This window comes from Ochlerotatus camptorhynchus, unplaced genomic scaffold, assembly GCF_037179485.1.
Source record: "Ochlerotatus camptorhynchus isolate MF236.1 unplaced genomic scaffold, CSIRO-AGI_Acam_v1.1 ptg000700l, whole genome shotgun sequence".
Taxonomy (NCBI): domain Eukaryota; kingdom Metazoa; phylum Arthropoda; class Insecta; order Diptera; family Culicidae; genus Ochlerotatus; species Ochlerotatus camptorhynchus.
In genome coordinates, this window is record NW_027041176.1 from 120425 (window position 1) to 135994 (window position 15570).

The 15570-nt window shown below is 36.9% G+C and overlaps 1 long non-coding RNA gene across 1 annotated transcript in view; it reads left to right on the forward strand.

The window, feature by feature from the left end:
- Positions 1-2348: 2348 nt before the first annotated feature.
- Positions 2349-15570, forward strand: part of LOC135714716 (uncharacterized) — an 86558-nt gene continuing 73336 nt past the window's right edge. Inside the window, exon 1 of the long non-coding RNA XR_010518870.1 lies at positions 2349-2687. This is a non-coding gene — a long non-coding RNA (uncharacterized LOC135714716). The remainder of the gene's footprint in view (positions 2688-15570) is intronic.

The window sequence follows — 15570 nt, forward strand, 5'->3', positions numbered from 1 at the left end:
GTAGAATTTGTTCCTCGCTGACCGTTGTTTGTACCTGACCGAAAACGTGGAGCGTTTCCTACCTGTCGATTGGAACGAGATTGTAGGATCGCTTTGCGAGTCTTACATTCCCAAAAATTGAATTTGTGGTTTTCACCACAATTTGAACATTTAAATTTCTTAGGATCTTCCTTCACAATACAGTCGTCCTTTGCGTGTGAGGAATCACCACAATTCATGCATTTAGCTGGAATGTAGCAATTTTTAGTTCCGTGACCCCATCTCTGGCACTTACGGCACTGGGTGAGGTTTTGGAGATTTCCTCCAGTCTTCCTGAAGTGTTCCCATTTCACTCGGACATGCAGCATAAGGCTAGCTTTTTCTAAGACCTTAAGGTTGTTTAGTTCAATAGACTTAAAGTGAACTAAATAAAAATCATTAGAAATCCCGTTGCGCGAATCACCAGGACGGGATTTCATTTTCATTTTGATTACTTGGAGTGGCACAAGTAATTTTGCCAGTTCATCTTTGATCTGATCCAGGGATTCACCACTGGGCAGTCCTTTCATGACAACCTTGAACACATGTTCAGTTTTGGTGTCGTAATTATGCTGCTTCTCAGTAATATGCTTGAAAAGTCCGTCCGAGAATTCCGTGTATTGGCATTCACCCCGAAGTCCAATTTGTAGTGAAAACTTAAATTTCACGAAGTTCAAAAGTTCCATGCGAAGAGCATGGAAATCGGAAGTGGTTAGCACAATAGGGGGAATCTTTTTCTTCTTGGCAATAAGCCAGGAAAGTTTATTAGAATTTTTCCTGGATGATGGATCATTCTCAGCGTCTGTGAGGAGATCAAATTGATTGCTCGAATTAATTTCATCAGAAGAGGGATCAAGGATTGCGCTTTTCTTTTGCGCTTAGGCACCATGGCGGCAGTAATTTTTTTTATCCAAAACGACTTCCATGCAGATTACTATAAGAATCTGAAGGATCGAAGAGAAATTTTCCAAATCGATATCTAAGAAGGATTACCTCGGGTCTAGGCGAGTAAGAGAGGTGACAAAGTCGGAAGAAGTGTTAGTTTGTTTACTAAAATGAACCGCCCATTTTTCTATGGCAAGTTTTGCTATAAGAAATACTCCTCGTGTTTATTAGAGAAATTCACATCAAAGATTGATTAATTGCGCTGGAAATCAGTTTGGAACGGCATTTGTGACCAGCATACACCTTCCGGTCGTATGAAACAGGTCAAAAACTGTCCAAATCCACAGATAAAAATTTTTGTTTTAAATTTCTGTATGGCAAAATAGTGAACTTTTCGAGAAACATTAACGGCAAAGAACTCACCAACACTGGGAGACCGTGAGTTCCTCCCCACCTGTCTTAAAAACATCTCGCACCAGAATCTATATGGATAGATGTAAAGGTGGTCAAGAACTCACGGTCTGCTAGTGTTGGTGAGTTAATTACCGTTTATGTTCATGAAAAGTTCACTATTTTGCCATAAACAGTGTCAAAAAAATAAAATACAGTTGGATTTAGACAGATGTGGACCTGTCTCATACGACCGGAAGGTGTATGCTGGTCACAAATGGCTTCCCAAATTGATGTCCTATGCAAGTGATCAATCTTTGATGTGAATTTCGCTAATAAACACGAGGAGCATTTCTTATAGCGAAACTTGCCATAACAAAATGTGCGGTTCATTTTAGTAAACAAACTAACACTTCTTCCGACTGTGTCACCTCTCTTACTCGCCTAGCCCCAGAACCACCCACACGTAGGCGAGTAAGAGAGGTGACACAGTCAGAAGAAGTGTTAGTTTGTTTACTAAAATGAATCACCCATTTTGTTATGGCAAGTTTTGCTATAAGAAATGCTCCTCGTGTTTATTAGCGAAATTCACATCAAAGATTGATTAATTGCGTTGGAAATCAGTTTGGCACGGCATTTGTGACCAGCATACACCTTACGGTCGTATGAAACAGGTCAAAAACTGTCCAAATCCGCAGATAAAAATTTTTGTTTTGAATTTCTGTATGGCAAAATAGTGAACTTTTCGTGAACATTAATTGCAAAGAAATCACCAACACTGGGAGACCGTGAGTTCCTGCCCACCTGTCTTAAAAACATCTCCCACCCACACAGCCTGTTATTCACACAGTAACCACAGTGTGTTATTCTACTCTTGCGTACATGTGTTCGGAATCACATGTTCGCAGAGTGCAACCTGTGAATATGGTGAGTGGAAAGAAAATGCTCTCCCGTTTGTTTTGACCGGAAAGCGCATGTCCTTTCGGAGAGAATAAATCCTTGCTGGATCCGTTTTTGTCGCTCCAATTTGTATCAGTCTTCTTTGAGATCTCAATCGCTGTGGATGTGTAAATTGCTATCGTGGCACTTTGTTCAATTGGCCAGCAAGTGTTTTTCTTCTGAAACCTGCCTTTATTGGCAAAGGTGTGGGAAGATGGGATTTTCACCCAGCAAGTGGCTGTTTGAGAGCATTCGGAAAGGAATTTGATTTGTGATAGGCGTTGTTGGTAACTTGCAGTAAGGGAAATTTGTAGTGTAACGGCGGAAATTCGTTTCGAAAGCGCACCTAGTGAAAGATGCTATTTTTATTTCATTCATTGAAGTATCCTAACAGTGCAGTGAACAAGACGTAAACTATTTCAACACGGACGGGGCTCGCCGCTGCAGTGACACAAGTAAGATTACTTTACTATGTGCAAGTATTTGAGTGAAAACATGCGTACAAATGCGAAGATGTGTGTGAGTCGTGCTGTTTTCCCGGTGGTTACATAAAACCTTCTCAATTTGAGCTCCTCCAAAAGTATCATTGTACCCGAAAGCGGTAAATGATTCTGTGATACAAATTTTTAAGTTCTCATAGTGAAATGTTTTTTTTCTGTTTTCCATCAGGAAGATCGATGATATTTAGAACAAACTCTAGGTAGGTTAATGGTTATTGAGTGCACGTTGCCACTTATGCTGGAGATTTTAATCGATATGGTTTTATGTTGTTTTTTTTTCCTTTTAAGCCATTCTCGTATTTTCATGTATGATAGAGCAAGGGCATTAAAGTACGCCGCATCCTCGTTACAGGCACTTGTACATGTCCGTTGTTAAAAAATTTCCTAGCATGCCAGGTACTTTTCATGGAATATAATTTTCATCCGTTACATAGTACCCTTCTACTGCAGTGGTGCCAGCAATGCAATAGATCTTACTATTGCTTATAATAATGTGAAAAATAAAAAAGTGTTTGGGAAAAAAAACTCAGCTTAGGTTTCTTTGAGCACTTCCCTTTAAGATTTATCGTACACTGAGTCAACAGCACGTAAGAACTCCATAAGAAACACTTATGAATGTTAGCAACAAGAAATCGGTATAAATATATCGGTAGCCACAAGAAATTGGTGACTAAACATCAACAGGCGTTATTGGCCCCAATGATGTAACATAAACTAAACATGAAAAGTACAAAAACTAAACATCAATAAGTACGTAGATTAGATAGTCATCTCGTAAAAAAAGGAACATTACTGATCTAGAGAAAACGAATTAAACATCCAGCGAAGCAGCTGGCGAGTCAGGTCAAAGTCAAACAGTGTTGAGACTCTATTGAAGAGTCTCTGTAAACCACCGATTGCGCTGAACATGCTATGATTAGTTCGCTGTATGGGAAGGCACAGCATTGAATTATTCCGTAGGGCTCAGGGTTGAAAATTGATATCAACTTGCTCAAGGAAAACAGGGAAAACGGTACGTCCTGGCAAAATATCCGCAATTAGCAATGCCCTTGCTGTATCTCTTCGGACTGACAGGGGCTCCAGATGGATCAGTCGCAAACGAATTTCGTAGCTAGGCAATCGGAAGGGATCCGTCCACGGCAGTTTACGTACGGCATATCTCAGGAACCGTCGCTGAACAGACTCAACTCTTTCGATACCGTTGTTGTAGTGAGAAGTCCAGACAACCGAGCAATATTCTAATATGGAGCGAGACAAAGAGCAGTACAACGATTTAAGGCAGTAGATGGTGTAGTAAAAGTTTATTGAAACTAAATATTAAAAAATGTAATCTTATAACGTACAGTAGAAAACTAAACAAATAAAATCTTTGTATTACATTAGGTAATGAAAACGTTCAAAACTGTGAAAATGTAAGAGATTTAGGTGCTATTCTAGATTCTAAATTGACATTTGTGGACCAATAATACATAGAGCAGGCAATATGCTTAATTTTATAAAACGTTTTGGTATCCACTTTAAAGATCCTTATACAATTAAATCAATTTGCGTTGCTTATGTGAGGTCAATTTTAGAATATTGTAGCGTTGTTGAAAAAGCATGAAGAAAGAATAGAGTCAATCCAAAAGCAATTTTTATTATATGTACTACGTAAGTTAGGTTGGACGGCTTTTCCTCTCCCGTCATATGAAGCACGTTGCTTGCTGATCAGCATTCAAACATTGAAAGAACGTCGGGATTACGCAAAGATTTCTTTATTAAACAATATCATTTCGCAACGCATTGACTCAGCTGATCTATTGTCAAGGCTAAATTTGTATGCACCTTCCCGACAATTACGCAATCGACAGTTGTTCGCAGTAGATCGCCATCGGACCAATTACGCTAAATTTGGACCTGTAAATCAGATGATGACTGTTTACAATCATCATTGTGAAATGATTGACCTAAATATAAACAGAATTAAAAATATATTTCAGAACTCTGCGAAGTCATAGAACATAAGTCCTAATGTTAATATGTAGTCAACGATTTGATTGATTGACGAATACATAAATAAATAAATATCCGTTGGCAATCCTGAAGATAAACCATAGTATTCTTGAAGATTTGTTGACGGCATCCGAGATGTGCTGTTTGAAAGAAAGTTGTGTATCCAGAATTATACCTAGGTTCTTAATTTGGCTGACGCACTCAATTTCAGTGCATATCAAAACATACTTGAACATAATAGCCTCTTTCTAGCGCGAAAAAGAAATAACCGAGCATTTGGACGGGTGAACCCCCATTTGATTAGAATACACCAATCAGCAAAAGCATTCAGCTACGTTCAAGGAAGCAACAGTCTTCAATTGAGTGAATTCGAAGGAAGAGTTTAAGGTCATCTGCGTAAGATAATCGTGGTCCCTCAATTACCAGATTCACGTCGTTAAAGTAAATCAGAAAAATCAGCGGTCCCAGGTGACTATCCTAGGGTATGCCGGACGTGGCAGCGAGTAACGGGACTGGTGATCAATGACAGTAAGATAGCGATCAGTGAGGTACGACTGAAATCATTGCAAAAGACAGACGTGGATACCAAGCTTGTCCAGTTTTGCGATTGATATGCGGTGGTTCAACTTATCGAAGGCAGCAGATAAGTCAGTATACATGACATCCATCTGAGCACGATCCGATATACTGTTAGAGTAAGAGAAGGCACTGCAAGTTATTGGCAGTGGAGCGACCAGCCATGAAACCATGTTGGTCGATACTAATATACGGCTTACAGTAAGCGAGTAACGGTTCCATAACAACGAGTTCGAACAATTTAGCAACAGCGCTAAGTGATGCCACGGTAGTTGCCAACGTCCTATTTGTTGCCCTTCTTGTGTACTGGAAACATGTGCGCTAGCTTTCAACAGGATGGGAAAACGATGAAAAACGTGCAGCAGTGGAGACAACAAACTCCAAGTGCGTTTTGGAGAACGTCGATGGAATTCCGTCAAGCTTATGAAATTCATATGTGTTGTTCATAAGTCGAGCCTTATGAAATTCTTAAGTCTATTTGCCTCAGTGTACGCTTTGCTTGTTTCATTAATAACGCTACTTTCACCCATTAACGAGTAAAATGTGTCCCATTTTCAATAAAAGTGGCTTAACTCGTTAATGGGTAAAAATTATACCCATTTAATGAGTATTTATCAATAAATTATCAATACTATGTAACAGTTACTCATGAATTGGTAAAACAATTAACATTAATGAGTTAAGTAAGTTTTGAAGTAAAGTCGGTGAAATTTAACTCAATGGTTAATTTCAAGTTGGCGTGTATACCATTTATATAGACTCATACCACGTTCACACTACAGCGTATAAAATGTGTAATAGACTACCTTCAAACGTCATTGATATTATTACTAGTTAAAATTGATTTATCACACAGAGAAAGTATTTTAAATTCAACAACAATATTGTTGACTAACGACGTACATATATGTCCTTTGTTCGGGTCATAATCACTGCAACTAATACATTGATCTTTTGTGATATGTCCGTGTCCTTTAGTGCATGTCGTAGTACCTCATTACTATGAAAAAGTAATGAGGTATTCGTTTTCGATACAGTTAAATCATACATACTTGCTCTTCTCACAAGAAGCATCATTCAATTGTGATGTTCCGCATCATTCGAAGCGTTCTGGAACTTTTCCGATGACGTGTCCAGTCTAAGCAACCAAAATAGGTCTTACGTGAATATTCATTCAATTGTGATGTTCCGTATCATTTGAACAGTTCTGGTATCTATCCAAAGACGCGCCCTCTCATCTATCAACATAGGTCTTACATGTATGTTCATTCAATTGTGATGTTCAGTATAATTTGAAAAATTCTGGAACCTCTCCAAATACGCGCCTTCTCTACAAACAAAATAGGCCTTCTTAGCGACACAAACAAGCATGATACTGATAGTTGACCATGCAGCAGAACCATGACCCGATCTTTTTCTTGTTTTAAATCTCGAATCCGAGGCTCATAGTCGTCAACTAGATTTAGTTTAGGGCCAGATTTTGATGTGGTAGATCTTATAATAGCAACGTACCACGAAAAGGTGATCTACCACCTTCGATACCTACAATAAATATAGTTGAATCATGAAAAGTGTAGTAAAATCACGTAGACTCAACAAACGTTTTGTTGATGGAAGTATATTTATTGTGTATAGCATTATTCAACATTTTTGATACAATATTAAGTATAGGCTGCAGTGTTAACGGGGTATTTTACAACACTTTCTCAACTACTATAGGGTGGTCTAAAATTATAAACACGGTTTGATGTTGAAATAAACCCCGTAACGTGGGTAGATCACCTTTTCGTGGCACGTTATGGGATGTTAGATCTACCACCGATTCCTAGTCTTGACTACTTCAAACTAGGGGAACAGGATTTTTCAGTAATCAAAGGAACACATCTTAGTCCTTGTTACTTTTTATGCCTTGATTCCTAATCTTCTATTCATTCTTCCCTAGTTTGAAGTGGTTAAGACTAGGGTTCTGATGCATGGTCATTATCGGTGTCATAGCTTGTTTTTGTTGCTAAGGAATCCAAATTTGACTGACAAAGGGGCGCACCTTTGGAGGGTGTTCCAACTCCGAAGGGTATAAACAGCGTGACCTTTCAATTATAATCGATTCCTTGCGATGAAGGCAAGAATGACAACTGTTTAAAACCGAATACTTCATCATTTCTTAATAGTGATGGAATAATACGACATGCACTAAACTAATACTAAACTAATACACATACTAATACACTAAAAACTAATACACATGGTTTGTTCAATTAATGAATCTAAATAACGACCAAGTTACCATCAAGCCTGTTAAGGGGTTACGCCTACCTGCAAACTTTAAAAAAATCTATTTTTTTTTACTGACCTAATCGAAAGTATATAAAGTCAAGAATATTTCCTCAAAAGATCAAGTTGATCCGATGAAAATTGTGAAAGTTATGCGACGTACAAAAATATTCACTTATAGTGGACTAAACCCAACTTGAAACTTTAAACGCGATTATCTCAGAATCATATTTTCAAAACCGGTGCCAAAAATTTCTCGAAATGTATACATTTCAATATGTTGCGTCGTTTTCGAAAAAAAAAAATAAAACTTTCGCTTTTTTTTTGGTCTTGCAGGTAGGCGTAACCCCTTAATGCAAAAAATTCAATGGAATGCTGATATAAAGCAAATTCAAAAACTGAAAGCCGTATATCAGTCTTATATTGCAAAAAGGGCCATTATCGGGCTATTCGGACCTCCCTGGCGTCGGTACCATTAGTGCTCAGCACGTAAAACAAGATCGATGGAAAACATATCAAAAAACAAAAATTAATGTTAACTGTTCAAAAGATAGTTGTAACGTTTGAAATGCATTGTCTCTTAAATTCTGTTAGTGTTGTTTCACGTTTACCAAGTCTAGGCATCGAATTGAAAACATTTATTCCTTTAAAATACAATGATTTCTGTGAAGCACAAGTCAAGAAATATGGTGTTCATATTTCATTTAGTATTAATCTATGAGAATCACTTCCTCTTTCAATTCCATCACACACATATTGAGGCTGCAAACCGTTAACTACTTTAAAAATTAAAAATATACAAAGACCGACAACCTACGTACCATTAAATCTATTACATCTCAAAATCAAACGCATTATTTTACTCGCGCTGTAATCTCAATATTTGGCCAGAAATAAAATGGAATGGCAAAAGTCTAGATGAGGAGAGATGATTGATTTGTATAGCTGTATTTTACAGACAATAGTTAAATCGTTTTTCAGTTGACATAGAATTCTATACTTCTTGGCAATTTTCTTGATTAAATTGTCAATGTGAGAGTTGAACTTAAGGTTGTCATCAATAATCACGCCAAGATATTTAATCTCCCGAACGCGATCAATAGTCTCATCATCAATTACAACAGAGACGTTCTCATTTAATCGATTCCGCGAAATTACCATAAATTTAGTTTTCCTTGTGTTCAATTTCATCTGCTTATACTTCAACCAGAGAACGCAAATCTTCATTCAAGTGTAAAACGGCACCATCTAAATCCATAGCTGCAATGAATAACACAGTATCATCAGCAAAAAGATTAATGTTGCAAAATCGTGGAACAAGCCGCAAGTCGTTAATATGCTTAATAAATAAAAGAGGCCCTTATACACTTCCTTTGGTCACTCCAAGGATATTTTCCACGGGACTGTAAATATAATCATTAAAAAAAAGTCCGTTGAGTTTTGTCAGATAAATAGCTTTCAAACCATTTATATGCATTACTCGCAATACCAAAGGGCTTGATCGTACTTAACAATAAGGGGCTAGAAATTGTTTCAAAAGCGCGTTTCAGATTTAAAAAAAACAGCAACAGCATTACTATTTAAATACTACAACAGCTGGACTTCAACAACAAGTTCTAATTTTTTCCAATGTGTGCAACATGTTGGAACGAAATTCTTCGGCTTTAATCGTTCTATCAACTTTTTGAATAGGAACCACTAAGGATTCCTTCTAAATTTGTGGCACATGTCCAGTTTGCAATGATTCATTAATAAGGTCCAGCAAGATGTGGTCAATTTCATGAAAGCAATCTTGAATAACTCCAGCAGATTTTCCTTATTGAAAAATAATTCTAAGATCATCTAATGTAATTGGGAGAAACCTTCAAATCTGCAACTACTATTAACTGGCTGCAGTATTTCGTCAGGTTCATCGACCAATTCAATGGGTTGATTAATAAACGAAACACTGTCGATAAAATAATCATTAAATTTAGATGCAATTACTTGCTTTGACTGTTCTAATGTGACATTCAAAGTAGTGCACTGCGGTTTGCAATTACTAGGTTTTAAGAAGATTTCAAAATTTTCCATAACTTTTTGTTATTGTTTTAATGCTGATTAAACTTCCTCTGGAAATATTCACAACGAGTTTTTTTTTATCGATTGTGCATATTTATTAAGCGCGATTAAGTCATCGTTATTATTGTTCTATCTAAAATATTAATCACTCATGATGAGGATTGGTTATTTTCAAATCAGTATCCGTATTTGAACAAATAAAATTAATATTGGAATAAACGTGATTAATCAACGCCTGTGCTTGGAAATACGCGTATATTCATCTACCGTTTGTTTTAAGTTGAAAAAAAAACGCTAACCGCGTCAAATGATTCGAATTATAGTTTTCACGCCAATTTATATTGAAATCACCAGCTAATATATTTAATTTACTAGAATCAAGGAATGTCTCGAGCCAGTTCCCTAAAACTTCAATAAAACTCTGGTCACTAGAACTAGGAGAATGATACAAAACATCAAAATTACAAAGGTTGAACTGAATTGATTCTTTGTCATAAATAGCAACACCGCCCTTGTGTCTAGAATGTGATAAACAAACAGTAACAAATATATCTTGGAAAACTATATTGATCAAAAGCTTCAGCTAATAAAAATAAAAGTGGACGTTTTACCTCAACAATCTACGCTACGCTCTATGCTACAAAAAATCGAATTGATTTACATTCCTGGAACTTGACTGCAATTTCATAAAACGCAAGCTGCTTTTCTTCTGTTCAAAAATTCTTTAATAGAGCAAACATTCTGAGCTATAAGCGGCATATTTGACGTCCAAGTTCATTTTAAATTCTTTATTCATTTTAAAACAATTAACACATTTCAATACAGTTGACGTACACTCTGACGACGACTTGTATGTTGTTGGCTGCACCTAGAACATCTATCAAATTTTTATAATCGATACTCTAGGGTCCAAATTCTCCACATTTGAAGCATCTCAACACATTAATCCCGGGAACTCTCGAGCACCGATCAAACCCAACATTTACTTTTTCCGCACATATTAAACATTTATACGTGGGGGCGACCCCGGCGTAGTGGTTAACATCCATTCCTCTCACGCCAAAGTCACGAGTTCAAATCTCACCCCCGGACAAGTCACGAATGACCCAAGAGTGTTAAAGTGACTATAAAAAAAAAAAAAAAAAACATTTATACGTATCGACATTGGCTTCAATCACAACACAAAACTTGTTGAAAGTGAAGCATGAATTTTCAATTATCTGTTTGATAATCAAAGATTTCACAGTCACTGCCCGCATAATTAAATACCATTTCGATAACCGGTACGACTTTATCCCAACGGTTCGAATTGAGGTTACCATATTGATTATGGTTTCTGTATACTTGATTCATTACAGTAATAATGTAATTCAACTGTACAAGATAAAGTTACCATATACAAAACCTTTATTAAATTGTTGCGTATACTCCTTAACCATAAGAAACTTTAACATTCCTGTTTTTTCAATGTGAACATTAAATGGAACTGTATGATAATGTTTTTCTATGGTTATAGACGAAATTGACCTGTTTCAGTGTAGTCCAATTTGGGTAAAGTAAACCTACATTTGAGTTATTTGTTCTTAGTGTGCAGCACTGCTTCCGCAGTTTTGATTCAGAATCAGAAAAGTTAGCCATTTTTGCGCAGTATTCAATTTGAAAAAAAAAACCATGTCGCCGAAGAAGAAAGCTGCTCGCGAGCATTATAAATCACGCAGCATTAAGCGTAGGTATTTTAAACTATTAACAATACATTTTTAATAATGAAATGTACATATTTTCCCACAGAACCAAGAAATGCACCCACGCTGGTCAATCGAAAATTAAACCTGCTGGAGGAGCGTGCAAATTCTCAAAATGGAGGGGAAATTAACGACGAAGTAAGTTTAAATAATTATAAGATAATTATGTCAAGTGTAACACCTTAATATGCTCGTTCTAGCTGCAGAAACTGCTAGCTGCGCATAATAAGCAAATCAGCAGTACCGGATACGTCTTCGTTGCAGTGAAGCAGACGGAGACTCAGGGCCCCCCACAGAGGGTTGACGATCCATTAGAACCAAATCCGAAAACCATGTTCCCTGATGCTCAAACGGTGGACGAAGATCATAGTTCTCCCTGCTCGGCAACTTGCAAAGGGTTGATACGAAAATGGACTCATCAGAGGAAGATTTCTCAAGCTCGACACAAACATCAGGTAAGCTTAGAATTGTTTACTAAAAATATAGGTAAAAGATCGGATCCTCGCATGCAATGTGCGACACCGCAATGCCAGAAAGAAATACGTGTTTCGACCAAAGTGATTCTAATTTTCAACCTTTTTCTGTATTCACAGTGGTTAACGTGCCAACTCATCGATCCGAACCAATTCAACAAGTCAGGAATAATGAACTAGTAAATGCAGTTAATCTCTCAATCAATGCTGTGCCAAATGTAACACGTCCAGAATTACACGATCAGCATGACATGACTCTGGTTCAGATGTCATCAGAAGAAATACAACATTTACAAAACAGAATTCTGCTTCAGGAAATCCCGGTTACAAGACAGGCTACTAGTAACACCTGTTCACAGATAGTATTCAACATTCCAATGGTGCAGATCCCATCACAGCAAACCGAAGAAAATCCAACTTTCCCAAACCATTATCGCCCCAGCAGTTCGATACACCGCTGGCCACCGAGCTGGCCACAACAACCAATGGCGAGAAAGAAGAAACATCTCCCAGGGATATTGATAACGATTTGGAATGTCCTAAATGTTACTATTTCCGCAGTCTCAATGCTCGGAGAACAGCTGAATTGAAAAAACTGAGAAACAAAATTGCAGACTTGGAAAGGGAGAAAGCGCAAACCGCGGACCACAGTCTTTCACTCTCCCGCGAATTGCAAGATTTGAAGGACAACCGAAAGATACCGTCGGTAAGCTTATTTGAATTACTATTTGTCAGTTGAAACTCTTCAGCGAATTTTATTCTGTACTGCCGGAAACATTGTGGATGTTGTTTAATGTAGGATATCTTCATTTTATTTTTATAGGTTAACTTTACCACAGATGACTCAATAGACATATCTCTAGAGGAAATCAAGAGAATTGATTATGAGTCGCAGTCAGACAGTCTTTTTGTCTGCAATCTTGCTATTCATTTCTTTGGGACGGAGAGATTAATGAATATGAGCGTTACCGGAAAGCAAACACCAAGATTTAAAAATCTTCAGCGAGAAGATGGGACCCCCTTATATCCAGCACGAGAACAGATCACTCCAAGCATTTTCCAATTTATTTGCGGTAAGTTCATGAGTTAAATCTTACCGTGTTCTCTTCTGATGCATTTTTTATTTACAGAAAAGCTTGTAGAACGTGTGGCCATGAAGCTGGGCCCATCCAAAGTAAAGGAAATAATGTATTTCGCCAACGAGAAGAATGTGCGCAAATACCTTGCGCAAAAAATAAGCAACCTAAATAAGGCGGCTGCTCGACGCACCTAGAAAAAGGCCTTTACAGGATACAGCTGGTGCCTACTAAATATAAAGACGAATATTTTGTTATTTTTTTTTATTTGAAACGATTTTCTCCATTCATAATGTTTTTATGCTCAATCCAACCATTTGCTTGGTACAATAAATAAAACTCATTTAATCCATTAAAAAGGTATTTAATTTGTTATGACAATATTATAGATCACATTGTATATGGTACGTATAGAGTGGGAATGCATTAAAATTTCAGCAGTAATGGTTAAATTACACTACGAAAGCCATAAAGCGGGGATATTATTTATGGTTATAACGAACGATTTTACAATACCACGACTGTTGTGAATAATGTTTTCTACATATTGGAGAACCATAAACGATGAAGTTTCAATACACTTGTTGTGTTGAAAGTACATGAGGATTTGTGATTTTTCGTACGGTAAACGTTCTTAACAGCCCATTGATGTTATGGTCAGGTCTGTAAAAACATTAACCAATATGGTCAAAACAATAACCAGCTATGGTTCGATTATGTTCAATGGAACCATATCCATTATGGTCTCGGAAGGAAGATAAACCATTATTGTTAAGGTCATAATGTGGTTAACGTTTATGCGGGTGGGCATTTCATAATCATGTATTGACAGAGAATATTCGATTGCTGTGTCAATAAAAAGCTTATGTAACAATTTTGCTGATTTTTCACATGATTTATTTGATGAAGTCCTAAATTTCAAATTTGGTCAAACATGAAATGCAGTGTTTCATTTTCCCTAATGACAGGAGTAAGATGTTTTCATTGTCCATGTCTGAAATGAAGTCAAATATATATGTACTTTAACTTCAGGGGTTAAGCTTGACATAATTTCTTCGGCTATAGTAAAGAACTTATCATATATGTCTTTGTGGGCATTGTTTGACGGAAAGTACACTTAAACAAAGATATGTGCTTCACCTGCAACTTGCACTTTCGCTTACACATGCTCAAATTGTACGAATTTTGTGATCATGATGATTTTAGAATTGAGTCGCGTTGAAACAGCAACTAGAACTCCACAGCCTACCTTTTTGTCAGACCATTGATAATTCTATAAACATTGTAATTGCTTGCAAAACCTCTTCACTTGTTACACCTTCACCCCAGCTAGGTTCATTGGCTAGAATTATGGTATTAGAACAACTGACTCGCGTTAGTCATAGCAGCGCTTCTCATTCGATTAAAGTCTTGAAAATATACCGAGATTTCATTCGTCGTATGAGGGTTAAATGAAGAGCTTGAGGGACTTTTACTAACGTAACATTAGAGTTATTTCTATTAAAAATATTTCCCATTCCTGTATACTGTCTGGCATTCGTAAAACGTTTCGTGATCCTCGAGCTCAGTTTTGTCGTCATATTCTTCCTCTAAGAAGTGCGTCCATTTAACTGAAAACTAATGTTGAGCATAGCATAGTTTCATGTGGGACATCCACATAGAAACAAATCTTAATTTTACTGGTCATGTAAACATCCATGCGCGTAAACTTTCTTTTCACGTAAACCAGCAACTTGCAAGAAATGCAGCTTACAAAGATTGACGGTTGCATACAATATATGACGCATTTCGCGCCAAATCGTATTCGGAGCTGGCAGCACCCTCTCAGATTTCAATGAAACTTTCTGGATGTGTGGACCTTGACTAAATATGCCACTGCGTACTTAGTTGTTCCAAAATTTATCTAGACTAACATTTGAGAAGGGCCAAACTTTTTCTGCCGATTTTTTTCAAAAAAATATTATGGAAAAATGACAACTCCTACAAAAATGTGTTGAATGGATGACTTTTAGGAAATTGTCCAAGTTATCGAAACAAAAAATTCTGTAAAAAATTTCATTTGAGACCTACACTGAAAAAAATCGATTTTAAAAATTTAAAGTCGATTTAAAAAAATGGCCATGTTTGATTTTGATGAAACTTTGCCTCAAGATAGGTAATTATGTTTACTACCAACCGTCCATACATCGCGAGATGGGCACTTTTAAGGGAAAAAAGTTTTCTTACAAAAACTTTTTCATGTCTGAACTGATTTTTTTTATGTGCCATTTTCACACAAAACTAAACCAGTGAAGCTCAAAATCATCTCAGAATCCAATGAAGCTCAATTTGCGATTCAATTTTGTCTAATCATTTTCATTTTTCGAATATCTGTGAAAATTTACAGGAAATCTGTAAAAAATCACCGAACTGTTTACCGAACGTTCAGCTGTTGAGATTTCTGTAAAAATTCACAGATTTCGGTAAAATAATCTAAGTGTGTACGGACCACTAATTCCGAGTAATTAATGGACCAGCGATTCACAGCTGACGATGGCAATGCAAGAAAATTTGTTTTCGTGGAAGGAAGTATCACAACACAGGTGATTGATATTAGATATATTTGCAGACAATGACAGATGGTGGACATAAAAATCCAGTGGAGGTG